The sequence below is a fragment of the Mus musculus genome, chromosome X (genome assembly GCF_000001635.26).
Source record: "Mus musculus strain C57BL/6J chromosome X, GRCm38.p6 C57BL/6J".
Lineage (NCBI taxonomy): Eukaryota > Metazoa > Chordata > Mammalia > Rodentia > Muridae > Mus > Mus musculus.
In genome coordinates this window covers 148,343,882-148,356,717 of record NC_000086.7, presented here as the reverse complement: position 1 = coordinate 148,356,717, position 12,836 = coordinate 148,343,882, and the positions used below count along the sequence as shown (strand labels likewise).

The following is a 12,836-nucleotide window of genomic DNA, read 5'->3' as shown; positions in this document are numbered from 1 at the left end:
ATCATTGGGAAGAGAGGCCCCTAGGTCTTGGAAACTTTATATACCCCAGTACAGGGGAACACCAGGGTCAAGATGTGGGAGTTGGTGGGTAGGGAAGCAGGGTGGGGGAGGGTGTAGGGAACTGTCTGGATAGCATTTGAAATGTAAATAAAGAAAATATTTAATAAAATAAACAAAACAGAAAGAAAGAAAGAAAGAAAGAAAGAAAGAAAGAAAGAAAGAAGGAAGGAAGGAAGGAAGGAAGGAAGGAAGGAAGGAAGGAAGAAAGAAAGAAAGAAAGAAAGAAAGAAAGAAAGAAAGAAAGAAAGAAAGAAAGAAAGAAAGAAGGAAAGAAAGGCAATAACCCTATGTTACTCCCTTTTTCAAGAGCTGAACAAATAAAAGGGAACACAATGACAGAAAAAAAAAATTAGAAAATACATACAAATCTTTCACAATTCATAATATTTTTTAAAGGGAGAATACACATTTGCTCTCAAAGTAATTGGCCATATAAATGATATTAGGGCAGGGCAGGGCAAGCCAGAGCCAAGCACATCTACATTCCGTGGATCTTGGAGGCTGAGGCAGGATAACCAAAAACTTGAGGACTGCCTCAATGATCGCTACATTTTTCAGTCCAATAATATAAATAATTTTAAGCCATTGTTAATTTTGTTAAGGAAACAGTGCGAAAGTATAGACTTGAATTGTTCTCATGTCACTACACTGTATCTAATTATCCTCAGAGAAGCCACTCAATGTGAGGACAAGACTTCCTTTGTTATTCTTAAAAGTACTGGATCCTTATTTATATTCATGTCACTGTGCTTAAAAAAAAAAAGAAAAAGAAAAAGAAAAAAAAAAACAGAAAAAGCTGCACTTGGTGCTGCATGCCCTTAATCCCAGCACTTGGGAGGCAGAGGCAGGTGGATTTCTGAGTTCAAGACCAGCCTGGTCTATAGAGTGAGTTTCAGGACAGCCACAGCCATTCAGAGAAACTCTGTCTCGAAACAAACAAACAAACAAACAAACAAAAACAAACAAACAAACAACCGGATAAAAGCAACTTATGGAAGAAAGAAAGGGGTATTGTAGTTCACTTTTAAGGTTACAGAGTGTCAGGGTTATGAAATCAGAGCAATGGGAACTTGGGACAGGCATGAAAGCTTGTATTCATGCACTTTATCCTTTTCACACAGTAAAATCACAGCCCAGGGAATGATGTCACCCATACTGAGTGGCTCTTCCTACCTTAATGGACATACACAAGACCATCCTCGAGAAGCATATATGCTCTCCTAATTTACTCTAGAGCTCATCAATAACTGAAATGAACCATCATACACACCTTCAAAAGAAATAAAATTACAGTGTCACTATTTGGAATGTATAGCTGGGAGCTGAGGTCCAAAACTTATTTTGATGATTCATCCATGGCAAGATTATTATTACTTACTCCAAATATTCATAGTCAGGAAAAAAATGGCATTTGTATTTAAATGTTATTTGAGCTGGAGAGAGAGCACAATAGTAAAGAATTACCTGCCATGCTTAAGGCCCTGGTTCTTTATAAATTTTATTTATTTTTTTTTTAATTTTTTAATTATATATTTTCTTCATTTACATTTCAAATGCTATTAGCTCATTGGTAGAGTGCTTTTCTAGCAAGAGCAAGGTCCTGGGTTCAGTCCTCAGCTCTGGGGAAAAAAAGACAAAATAACAAAAAGATCCCCCAAAAAAGGTAAATTACATTTTCTTTAGTGTTTATGTTGTGTGCACATATGTGTGTGTGTGTGTGTGTGTGTGTGTGTGTCTGTGTGTGTGTGTGTGTGTGTACATGAAGGATGTTAGAGGAAAATTTGTAGGAAAGAGTTCTAAGATTTGGGCAGGCTTGGTGTCAGCAGTGTTATCTCACTGACCCTAAGGCCTGCCTGGGCTCCAGTCATAGAACTGAAACAAACAAACAAACAAACAAACAAACAAACAAACAAACACAAAAAAGAAATAACAATGTTCACAACTCTTTATTGAATTTCATGTGTTTGCAAATCCAACAATAAAAAAGTTACATGTAGAATTCTGACAAAAGTAAGAAAAAATTAAGTTGCCTTTCATGTTACAGTAAAATGGAAAAGAAAAAAAAAGCTTACTAGTGTAATACTCATACAGTTGAAGTCATTCACATGGATTGCTTTTGTGCATAAAACCTTCTTATCACTTGTATGGGTTCCAGAGCTTAAGGATTATGGTAAATTACACAGTTTCTCTAACATTGAAAAAAAAAATCCCATGTATTCTGAAAATAGCTGATTTCTTAAAACAACCCCATTGAAACCAGCATTCATCTTGCTCATCTCCTTGTTCTTTTATGCAAACAGTACTAAACACTTTTTCTTCAAATAGCTTAGTATGAACAGAATCCTGACATTTAATCCTAAGAAAGTACATTAACAAGAACAGTCCAAACTCGAACATTATATGAATGTACGTATGCTCTCAAGTGTGGTTCAGTGCAATTAGCTAGCTGCCAACGCCCGAAGGAAAAGGCAGTTTAGTCTTCAGGTCTTCTCATTCTATTATTGCTCATCCTGGCTTCTCGAAGATTCCTTAGTATAGTGTATCTAGCATGGAGCGACAGGTTAGTCTGTGAAAGAGAGAAAAATTCTTTAAGTTGGGGAGCTTAACAATTTAGCAAAAACTCCTGAAATTTGATTATTAAATATAGACTAGAGAGCACAGTGTAGCCCACAATGAAATCCAGTACTTGGAGTTGGAGGCAGGAGGGCCAGGTATTCAGTCATCCTTGCTACAATACTGAATTAGATAGAGGTCAGCCTGGGCTACCTGTGACTCAAAATTCTAAAAAAGAAAAGAAAAGAAAAAAGAACAATGAACAAAGGAAGCAATTGAGCAGGCAAGGAGGCAGGCAGGCCTGTTGTTATTCACCTATAAATGCAGGTAATGGAAGTTTGAAATCTGATTGGGCTAAAAAGGGTGTTCAAGGTACCAGAAAAAGACAAAAGGAGCATACTGAGATGGTTTGAGAAGATTCTGAGCGGGGCTGATGCCTGTTTAAGTTTGGAGAATGTACACCAGCTCTCCTTGAGACTCCAGAATCACCGGTGGTTTGCCTGGTCCTTGGTCTACCCCTGAGGTCACTATGTACTTCACCCACAATAAACAGCAAAATCCTAGACCTTTAATGGAAGAACATATTACTACAAAGACCAAGCAGTGGTATCTTTCACTGTAGAACAAATGGCAGGCTTAATTCTACATGCTCAAATTAAAATGACTGCCCTATATTCAGGATTTACAATCTATTATGTGAGAGCAATCCTAGATACCAATGTCTTCCTATTGGTCTTACTGTACAGCTGAGGAGAGTACCTCTAAGGCTGCCTTTAGTCATACTTCATTCCAGCTTCATCTTATATACATGACCACAAAGCCAAGGTTTTTCCTCATCATTCAGACATTCCCTTTTCATCTTAAAACCCAAGTTAGAAAGGGTTAGCATTGTTGTGAGATTGAGGTAGTTTGTATGTTTTCTGTTTTCCACTTATGAAACACACACACACACACACACACACACACACACACGTACACACACTTTATTTTTTTCTGTTTTAATAAGAAAGAGCATTTATATAAGAGTTTAAGATGTCCTTGGTCTCATGATTCTCTGCACTAGTCTGCCTTACTTATGTGTTACGTACGTCTTCCCCTAATATAATCAGAATCCTGATGGATTAGTATACTTTTCTTATGTCAGCTCATTGCTCAATGAAGAATGTTAGAAAGTTCTTTTAATTTCAATCCCTTTTAAAAGTCTTTTGCCATGTATTAATTTGCTTCTTTGCTCTAGTACATAGTCTACTAAACATGCTTGCTTTCTTTTGTGAGAATCACTCTAAGCCTGTATGCGGCTGAGCATTTAAGTATAAAGGATTATGGGCTAAATTTGTGTTTCAACAGAGGTTTGTTTGAAAATCAGTCTGGAGAGGGGGCTCAGCAGGTAGTTACCTGAGGTTATTTCCAGGCGCTTACATTAGGTAGCTCACATGTGGCTGCAGCTGCAGTTCCAGGGATCAGGAAGACATGTGGACATGCACATGCACACATCCATGCTCACAGTGTGAGAGGGAGGATGATAGTGTAGACAGATGGATAGACAGGTAGCTGGATATATAGACAGACATACTGACTGACTGAGAAAGAAACAGAAACAGACTCAGAGACAGATGCACAAAGACAGAGAGGCAGACAAAGATAATTATAAACACACGTAAAAGAGGTTGGCTTATTTTCCTAACATTTTTGTCCCTCACAAAGGCAGAGAATGGGAAAAGATTCCATGTGTATTAAGGGGGTCTCATGTTTCCTATATGTAAAAGATAACATTATTGATTTCAAGTTGACCTAAAATGAACATGGCTTCTTTAATATCTAATGAGCAAGCAATTCTGCCATTTCATCATAAGTACCCGGTCAGTCTGCACTACAACATCGAAGTTTAGTCTCACTCTTTTTGGGTGACATGTTAGAGTCTTAATTGTGGTGTATGTACCATCAACAAATTCAGCATCAACTTCAGGTCTCCAGCAACTGTCAATTAAGGCACAATAATTAGTAAGTCGCTATAGTGGCCTCCTATCAGATAAGCAACTTTGGGGCCTTCAACTTTGTGTCTGAAGGTCTCAGACACAAAGAGGTCTAAAAGGAGAAGGTGCAGTCAATTAATATCTATGCTCCCTGTAGAACCCATATTCTGAGTCATGGAGTATGTCTGCAGGCTTTTCCCTGCTGTTGAGAAAACTCAGGCCTCTAATGCATTGTGTGCTTTACCACTGAATTATACTCCTATCGCTAGGTATTGTAATCAATTTACTTTACATCTTTAGGTGAGTTTTCACCTGTTAGACAGGAATCCAGTTCTACTCCTTTTTAAGTGTAGTATATTTTGGAACAAAAGTAATCTAAACTTCCATAGGATGAAAATGGATTTGTGAGTGTCTTGGACTAGGATGCAGAGAACATGGGGCAAGAAAGGTCTGCATGAAGAGTGTCTCAGTAGGAGCATGGCAATTTGGAGGCAAACAGTGAAAATGTTCAAAAATTACATCAGGATGAAGACTGCACACCTCATAATCTACTAAAAGCCACAGAATTGTGTAGTCTAACTACATAATATAAAAATTGTAGCTTAGTAAAATTCATCAAAGCTGTGCCTTATAATTTTACTTCTTGGTAGGTAGAGGCAGTGTCTTAGTCAGAGTTTCTATTCCTGCATAAACATCATGAACAAGAAGCAAGCTGGGGTGAAAAAGGTTTATTTGGCTTACACTTCCATACTGCTGTTCATCACCAAGGAAGTCAGGACTGGATCTCAAGCAGGTCAGGAAGCAGAATCTGATGCAGAGGCCATGGAGAAATATTCTTTACTGGCTTGCCTCCTCTGGCTTGCTCAGGCTGCTCTCTTATAGAACCCAAGACTACCAGCCCATAAATTGTCCCACCCAAAATGGGCCTTTCCCCCTTGATCACTAATTGAGAAAATGCCTTACAGTTGGATCTCATGGAGGCATTTCCTCAACTGAAGCTCCTTTCTCTGTGATAACTCCAGCTGTGTCAACTTAACACAACACTAGCCAGTACAGTCAGATTGATCAGGAGCTCATGAATATCCTTGGAAACAGTGTTTGAGGACAGCCTTGTCTATGAAACCCTCTCAAAAAAAAGAACAAAAATAACAACAACAACAACAACAACAAAACACCAACCAACCAACCAACCAACCAACCAAACAAACAAACAAACAAACCAAACAACAAAGCAGTTGCTTGCTGTTATGTACAACTATACCTAACTACTTTTCTGAGTCCTAACTTCAAAACTGTTAACGTTTCCTTTCCTCATTTATATTACTTTTTAAATAGTGCTTAAACTCCTAAGCCTGTTCAGACAGTCTGGCCACTCTTATTCTTTCTCCGCATACTTCCCCACACAGCTGATGAGTATGTAGGCTTTCTTGGACCCTATGTTAAAAGTCAGGAGGACTTCCTTTCTTTTGCTTCTCCATCTCCCTCCTCCTGGCAGCTGCTGATTTTTGCAACTCATCTGCCCTGTCTCTATGTCATTTTTCTAACTCATAAAATGATTCTCAAAGTTAAGCAAAAAGGAAGAAAATTACAAAAATGTTAGCTGGAGTGTTGAGAGTGCAGAGAAGTGGTAGAGCACTTGCTAGCTTGAGTGAAACCGGAGTCCCATTCTTAGCATCATAAATACTCCAATGAACATGGGACCAAAAATTGAAAGTAGGATCACATATCTAGAATCCCCTAAACCTGGAGATTGATGCAGAAGGATTTGCATTTAATGGCAGTCTGATTAGATAGAAGGTTGAAGCCATCCTATAATATCACGACCTTGAGGTCTCTCACCCAATAAAAAGACAATGGAAAAAAATGTGGTAGCACATACCAAGAATCCCTCAAACCAAGATTTGGGGCAGGAGGATCTTGACTTTAAAGGTAGCCTGGTTATACAGGAATTAGTACAAAAGCCAGTCCGGCTTCCTTTGATATTTGTTGCAAAAGGCCTCAGGTATGGCTGCTAGTGGGTCTGGTTTATGCTTTGTTGTAATAGGGCTTCATGTCAGTAATCAGTATAGAAAAAAATTGAGACATTGTCTCATGTATCCAAGGCTGGAATTAATATCACTATATACATGAAGATGGCTTTGAACTTTGGATACTATTGCCTCTACCTCCTGAGTCTTGTGGTTGCAGACATAGACCAGTAAACCTGCTATTATGCATTTCTGGGTAACGAACCAAGGGAAACATACATGTTAGACATTAAAAAACTGGACTATTTCCCAGTCTAAGAAGGAAGATTTTACTGGGGAGGTAAATTAATCCCGGGGAAAAGTTTTATCATATACAGTCTCACTTTGCCATGAAACAACAAATGTCCAAAGGCTGTGTTGCCTTTGGGATAGTTATTTTAGTTGTTATAGTCAGTAGTTCTGCATGACCAAGTTACTTTCTGTATTGTTATAAATACTGTTACTTTTAGGCCTTGAGTGGACTAAACAGTGTTTGAGGAGAGGATGAAAGTTCGATGTTAGTTCAATGTTAGTAATATTTATAAATTAGATCAATATTACATTCCTTCCTCCCCTTCCTTTACCTCTCCCTCCATCCTTGCCTCCCTCCCTTCCTTTTGCAGTGCTAGTCATGGAACTCAGCACTAAAAGATTCTACACAGGCACTCTACTGACTACTTTCATATTAGTTTCCTTATAAAAAATTTCCCTCCCTCCCTCCCTCCCTCCCTCCCTCCCTCCCTCCCTCCCTCCTTCCTTCCTTCCTTCCTTCCTCAATATACCACCAAGCTGTAGTGGTAGTACATGCCTTTAACCCAAGCACATGGGAGGTAGAGACAGGCATATCTTTGAATTCATAGCCAGGCTGGCCTACAGAGTGAATTCTAGGACAGTCAAGCCTACATAGAGAAACCCTGCCTCAAAACTAAATAAAAGAAAACAAAACAACAAACCAAAGAAAAAACCCACCGAACCCTTCCCCCAAATCAAAAGCCAAAGGAAAACAATACAACAATATATTCCTGGGTTAGCCTAATGCAATCTATAGGACAAAGATAGAAGTGGAAGCCAGGAAGGACAGTAAGAAGGTTGCAATTTCAGAAGAAATATGTCTTAGTTTTGTTGAAGACAGAACTGGTCTCTTACAGGAGGGAGAGAGAGGTAGTTCAGGTTTTGGTTTTAAAAGAATGGACTCTGACAAGCAGCAAGATTCTGCCAAGAGCTAGAATGATCTAGGAAGTAGATACTTCCCCATAACCTTCTAGCAAGAGGGAACTCAGGGCAAAACTACAATTTCAGGCATGTGTGTCTCTAGCAGACAGCAGCCAACAAACCTGGACATGCAACCTACCAAGCTGGGAGATGATGGATGGGTCCTGTACTAAAGTGTTAAGTGAGGTAATGGTAGATGCCAGGCAGGCATGTTTTGCGGCATACTCCTCATGTGTGGGGGTGGTGAGAGGGCTACTAATGTTTTATCTCGTTAAATAACTCGAGCTTTCAAATCTGGTTGTTGAGCTACTGGTTGAGCTTAAGCCTTTAGAGAAATTTTTAGTCTGTGACTCATTTACTTCAGTTGACCCTGGGAACATTTTTTTTTATATTGTACTAAATTCTCCACCTAGCGACATTTTGACAGCATTTTCATTTTGTGTTTTAACATATGATACATCATGATCTTTGATTGAGCATGTTTTCTAATATGCTAGGCTCTTAAAACCGCAGGTCTGAGAATGTTTTTTCTGGAGACCAAGAACATCAGAAGAGATTTATATTTCCTGGTTTCTTAGTATCTCTTAGTCCTGCCTAGAAGCTCTGCAGGAAGAAGTGACTTGAGACTGTGAGGATGTGCCAGACACCTCATATTGGGTGCCCTACTGGACTTACAGTTGTATTTCCCTACTTATGCCTCACACCATCTTTTGTCCTAAGTTCTTAAACTAGTCACCAGACTACCATTTCAATGGTCCTGTGTCGCTGGATGCACACCCTTCCTCTATAGGAACCATGCATTCTTCTAAGCTGGCCACAATAAAATGCTTCATTCTAACCCTCCCCTGCCACCCCAAGGCCCAGGAATTTCATTTTTCAAATCTGCAAGACAAGATCTAGAAATCACCTGTCTTTGGAGGATACTGAGTTTTCTTACCTGTCTAAAGCTGAGTTCACCAAGAACTGAGAAAGGCTGCACTCCCAAAGACACGACAAACATTTCCTCTATAACTTACCTGTCTGAAAAATCAACCCCTTTCCACTCTTGCTCCCTGGTTGTGATTATCCTTTTCCTACTCACCAAGACTAAATCCACTGTCTACAGCTATAGAAACTGTTTAAGCAACAAAATATACTGAGCATTCTAGTACTGTAAGAATCATACCTTCTCTGTAATTGTAGGTGTGGAAAGGCAATATGGACAGTAAAATACCCATATATATTTGTAGAAACACAAACTGTGTTTGAATATATCTTCAAGCTTTTATTGATTGTATGATTTGGGTGAAGTTAAAAGCCAAAACAACACAAAAGAAAACACCCCCTTCCTCGGCTGGAGTAGAGTTCATGCACAGTTCCGTGATATATCTTTTCACTCAGTGTGTGCACGTGATGCTACAATTCGTTCCCAGTAGTGCCAGAAACAAGCAACAACCAGCACTAGTTCCTCAGTTTCAATGTATCCTTCTGTAATATGGAAATGGTAGTATCTACCCACAAAGGCCATGTGCTGATTTAATATTCAAGGCCCTTTTTAAATATTTTTTCCTCTAAGCACTATACAAAGTCTGTGTAAAGTTACCTGTCAAAACTTTCATCACTCTCTTCAGCACTGCTGTAGCCGTCTTCTAGCTAAATAGAAAACATTGAGATAAACGATTGAAAATACATCCTTACTCAGTACGAGGTGATTTTTAAAAAATTCTCAATAGCAAGTCTTAGCATTTAAACAATATTCCCTTCTTTCCTTGGTTCTTAATATTCTTAACTATGGGCTTGGCCATTTTGTAAAGCTTCTGTATCTTGGTTAACCACAACAATACCCAAATTTCACCCCTATAACTAAAGTAAGTTGCTTTTCTATATTCCTGTCTCTCTTATTATTTCTACTCCCCAGTAATGGCTAGTCAAGTCATAATGATCCTCTGGCATTCTGTAACTTAACATTGACTGGCTAGTCTTGCAATGGCCAAGATCCCATCAAAAGGGAAAATTTTCTGTCCCCTTCTCCCTTTCCCACCCTCTAACTACTCTTGTGTCTAAGAGGGCTTCTGGCTCTCTAATGTCTTGAACTAGAAATCTCCTCACAACACATCCTTTCCCAAACAAAGCCTGTGCTATTATAGAGTCCCTTGCTCCTGTATTTCACTTTTATTCTTACTGATCTTACAAGTGTAACATTCAATTTCTGATATTGTACACACATGCAAGAACATCCAAGGCAGTGTGCCCTTAGAGATAAATCAGTCTAAGACTGCTTAACATGTCAGAAAACTGTAGCCCAGAAGGTGACATCCCCAAGTCACAATCATGAATACAAATAAATACTAAAATTTTGAAGAAGGAAAGAAGATCCAAAAGAAGAGCCTAGTTGAAAGAAAATAATACATGGAACCTCATAGAATTTCGAGGTAGAAAATAGAAAGTATTGTACTTACCGCTACATTCAGTTCAACTGTCTCATTTCTTCGATGTTCCTGTACCCATAAATAGTCAGTCCTTTCTCTTATTGCAGACGATCTGGTATATGTCATAAAGGGTGAAAAATTAGAAAAAAAATTAAAAACGCCTATTACTAACAGATTTCACATATGCAAATGATTTATTTAATTTCATGTATACATCATATCTGTGCTGATGGATATTCCTCTAGATACATGCAGAGTCAAGAAGAGGGCAGCATGTTTCCTCCATTATCACTTTCCAACTTGTAGGTGGGTTTCTCCTTGACAGTATACCTTGCATTTTCTTGGCTAGTTCGGAAGCTAGGAAGGCCCAGTGACTATCCTGTCTTCCCCATTTCAGCAATTGGGCTAGAGGTTTGTGTAGCATCACTGATTCATGGTGTGGATGATGGGACTTGAACTCTAGTCTCCATGCTAGTACATCAAGTGCTCTAACTCCTAAGTTGCCTCTCTAGACCCCTATTTAAAACTTCTGCATTACAAATTATTTATCTTTAGAGTATTAATATGTAATCAGTTAGAGCTGTATGCTACATTTATGAATTGTGCCAGCAAATGGATGAATACACTAAGAAATATTAGTTTGTGGATTATCTGAATCTGTAGATGTGATTGTATAACCTCAGAAACCATGAAAGTACAAGGGAACATAGTGGGAGTAGGAACTCTAGAGAGCAGTGAAATAGGACAAGGGTGCTATGAAGGGATAATAAGAAAACAGGGTTGAGATTTAACTGAAAAGGAGGAAGGAAACACAGATCAAGAAGAAAGGAACCCTAAATAACACCAAGAATGGTTAATAAAAACATCTATTTTGTTTACTTCACATACATATGTTGTGTCTGAACCTGTGCTCTGAGCAGAACATGGACACTAACTCCATACCGAGTCACACAACATCCAAAAGAAGGTCAATTCCCAGGTGTTTTAACACACATAGGATCATAGGAATTCAGGAGCTAGGTCACACCAGGATTTCAGGATCCCAAAGGCAGCTTGACTCCCAGGAGCTCTAACACACGCACAATCAAAGGAACTCAGGAGCTTGGTCACGCCAGGATTTCAGGATCCCTGAAGCACCTTGATTCCTAGGATCTATGACATCCCCAGGATCTCAGGATCTCAGGGTCTCAGGATCTCAGGATCTCAGGATCTCAGGATCTCAGGATCTCAGGGTCTCAGGGTCTCAGGGTCTCAGGGTCTCAGGTTCTCAGGATACAAGGATACCAGGATACTAGAGACAGCAAGAATCTGAGGAGTTCTGACACAACCAGGAACACAGAAGGGACAGGCTCATGTCCCAGAGAAAACTAGGGCAGGTAGCACTAGAGATAACCAGAGGCAAGCATAAGATCATAAGCAATAGAAACCAAGGTTACTTGACATCATCAGAACCCAACTCTCCCAACACAGCAAGTCCTGGAAACACTATCATACCAGAAAAGCAAGATTCAGATCTAAAAATCACTTCTCATCATGATGAAAGAGGACTTTAAGAAGGATATAAATTAACAGCCTTAAAGAAACACAGGAGAACACAGGTAATCAGGTAGAAGCCCTTAAAGAGGAAAGACAAAAATCCCATACAGAATTACAGGAAAACACAACCAAACAGGAGAAGGAATTGAACAAGGCCATCCAGGATCTAAAAATGAAAACAGAAACAATAAAGAAAACACAAAGGGAGGAAATGCTGGAGATAGAACACCTAGGAAAGACATTAGGAGTCATAAACACAAGTGTCAGCAAGAGATAGAAGAGAGAATGTCAGTTGCATTAAATACCATAGAAAACATTAACACTGTCAAAGAAAATGCAAAATGCAAAAATCTCCTAACTCCAAACATACAGGAAATCCAGAACACAATGAGAAGACCAAACCTAAGGATAATAGGTATAGAAGAGAGCAAAGATTCCCATCATTGTAAATACCTTCTACAAAACTATAGAAGAAAACTACCCTAACCTAAAGAAAGAGATGGCCATGAACATAAAAGTTGCCTACAGAACTCCAAATAGATTGGACCAGAAAAGAAATTCCTCTGGTCACATAATAATCAAAATACCAAATGCACAAAACAAAGAAAGAATATTACAAGCAGTAAGGGAAAATATCAAGTAACATAAAAGGCAGATGTAATAAGAATTACACCAGACTTCTCGCCAGAGACTATGAAAGCCAGAAGATCCTGGGCAGATGTCATATAGAACCTAAGAGATCACAATGTCAGTCCAGGCTACTATACCCTGCAAAACTCTCAATTACCATAGATGAGGAAATCAAATTATTTAAATGGCAAAAACAAATTTACACAGTATCTTTCCACAAATCTAGCCTTACAAAGGATAATATATGGAAAACTCCAACACAAGGAGGGAAACTACACTCTTAGCCACATAAGCATAATTCCAATTCTAACTACTAAAATGACAGGAAGCAACAATCACTTTTCCTTACTAACTCCTTACATCAATGTACCTAATTCCTCATTAAAAACATAGACTAAGAGACTCCATAAGTAAATAGGTCCCACCATTTTGCTTCATAAAGAAATCACAACTCAGTG

General features: G+C 38.8%; 1 pseudogene across 1 annotated transcript in view; it reads right to left on the bottom strand.

The window, feature by feature from the left end:
* Positions 1-1,991: 1,991 nt before the first annotated feature.
* Gm15109 overlaps positions 1,992-12,836 on the bottom strand; it is a 40,260-nt pseudogene continuing 29,415 nt past the window's right edge. Inside the window, exons 5-7 of the transcript XR_387090.4 lie at positions 10,243-10,324; positions 9,387-9,436; positions 1,992-2,626 (exon numbers count right to left, since the gene is read on the bottom strand). The product of XR_387090.4 is annotated as a predicted gene 15109 (transcript). The remainder of the gene's footprint in view (positions 2,627-9,386; positions 9,437-10,242; positions 10,325-12,836) is intronic.